The sequence below is a fragment of the Nannospalax galili genome, unplaced genomic scaffold (assembly GCF_000622305.1).
Source record: "Nannospalax galili isolate Female #2095 unplaced genomic scaffold, S.galili_v1.0 scaffold582, whole genome shotgun sequence".
Taxonomy (NCBI): domain Eukaryota; kingdom Metazoa; phylum Chordata; class Mammalia; order Rodentia; family Spalacidae; genus Nannospalax; species Nannospalax galili.
In genome coordinates this window covers 731,851-734,305 of record NW_008349130.1, presented here as the reverse complement: position 1 = coordinate 734,305, position 2,455 = coordinate 731,851, and positions in this window count along the sequence as shown.

Here is a 2,455-nt window from a genome sequence, read left to right as displayed (position 1 = left end):
TATTAAGAATTTTTGCTTCTATGTTCATTAAGGATATGGGTCTATAGTTTTCTTTTTTGGTTGTATCTTTACCTGGCTTTGGTATAGAATGATGCTGGCTTCATAGAAGGAATTTGGAAGTTCTCCCTCCATTTCTATTTTTTTGAATAAATTAAGTAGTATTGGATGAAGATCTTCTTTAAATGTCTGATAGAATTCCGCTGTAAATCCATCTAGTTCTGGGCTCTTTTTAGTCGGGAGGTTTTGTATTACTGTTTCAATTCTTTTTGTGTTATGGGTCTGTTTAAGCTGTTAATCTCTTCTTCATTTAGTTTTGGTGGTTCCTATGCCTTTATATATCTGTCCATTTCTTTTAGAATTTCAAATTTAGTAGCATATAGATTTTTAAAGTATTCCCTTATAACGTTCTGTATCTTTCTGGTGTCTGTTGCAATGTTTCCCCTTTCATCTCTGATTTTGTTGATTTGGAGGTGCTCTTTCTTTCTTTTGGTTAACTGGGCTAGTGGTCTGTCAATCTTGTTTATCTTTTCAAAGAACCAGCTCTTTGAGTTGTTCATTCTTTGTATTGTTTTCTTTGTTTCAATTTCATTAATTTCTTCCTTGATATGTTATTTCTTCTTATCTGCTGAGTTTGGGTTTCATTTGCTGTTGCTTTTGAAGTGTGATGAGTTGCAATATTGTTTTTTTTGTGTTCTTTCCAATTTTTTGTTGTAGGTACTTAGAGCTATAACCTTCTTTCTAAGGACTACTTTCAGCGTGTCCCAGAGGTTTTGTCATGTTGTATTGTCCTTTTCACTTTATTCCAGGAATACTTTTATTTCTTAATTTCTCTTTTGACCCATTCATCATTCAGGAGTGTGTTGTTTAATCTTCTTCTGTTCATGTGGTGATTCGGGCTTCTTTGGGTATTGATTGTAAGCTTTATTGCATTGTGGTCTGATAGAATGCATGGAATTATTTCAATCTTTTTGTATTTGTTGATTTTTCCTTTGTGCCCCTGTATATGGTCGATTTTGGAGAAAGTTCAATGGGGCACTGAGTAGAAAGTATGTCCTTTGGTGCTTGGGTGGAATACTTGGTAGAGGTCTGTTAAGTCCGTTAGATATATGGTATTGTTTAATTCATATGTCTCTTTGTTAACTCTCTGCCCTGTTGATCTATCTAATGGAGACAGTGGGGTATTGAAGTCACCTACTATTAATGAGTTGGGATTAATCTGGGTCTTAAAGTACTGTAGTATTGCTTTTATGAAGTTGGGTGCACCAGAGTTTGGTGAATATATGTTCATGATTATAATATCTACTTGGTTTATTGTTCCTTTGATCAGAATGAAGTGGCCCTCTTCATCTCTTCTGATTAGTTTTAGTTTAAAGTCTATTTTGTCAGATATTAGAATTGCTACACCTGCTTTTTTCTTAGTGCCATTTGCTTGGATTTTTTCCATCCTTTCACTTTGAGATAGTGTCTGTCCTTGAAAGTGAGATTCTTGCAGACAACAAAAAGATGAGTCTTATTTCTTAATCCATTCACATAGTCTGTGTCTTTTGATTGGGGAGTTCAGTCCGTTAATATTTAAAGTTATTAATGAAAGATGAGTATTGAATCCTGCCATTTTTAGTTCTGTTTATATTTTTGATATAGATGTACTTTTCCACAGTTAACCTTCATTGGATTTCTTTCCACAATCCCTTGGGTATAGTCATTCCTTTCCTCAGCTCTTTGTATTGCTTCCAGAACTCTCTGAAGGGCTGGTTTTGTGGACATGAATTCCTCCAGCCTATTTACGTCATGGAAGATTTTTCTTTCCACTTCGATGATAATAGACATTTTGGCTGGGTATAGTAATCTGGGTTGTGTCAGGGAAGATTTTTCTGTTCCCCTTCAACTAAGATAGTTTTGCTAGGTAAAGTAATCTGGGTTGGCATCTATAATTATCTAGCACTGGGAATACTTTAGTCCAGGCTCTTCTGGCTTTCATAGTTTGCACTGAAAAGTCAGCTGTAATCCTAATGGGTTTTCCTTTATATGTGACTTGTTGTTTCTCTCTTGCAGCTTTCAGAATTTTCTCTTTATTTTGTATGTGTAGTGTTTTTACTCTGATGTGCCATGGAGGTTCTTGTTCTGGTCCTGTCTGTTTGGTGTTCTGTATGCTTCTTGTATTTGTATGGGCACATCTTTCTTTAAGTTTGGGAAATTTTCTTCCACAATTCTGTTGAAGATCTGGTCCATGACATTATCTTGGGGTTCTACTCCTTCCTGTATGCCTGTGATTCATAAGTTTGGTCTTTTTATGGTGTCACACAATTCCTGCATATTCCATTCTTGTGATTTTTAAAATTTTTCATAATCTTTGCTTAATCGGTCTTGTTCATCCACTTTATCTTCCAGTCTTGATACTCTGTTTTCCATTTCATTCATACTGTTGTTGAGGCATTCTCCTATCGTTTCTAATTGC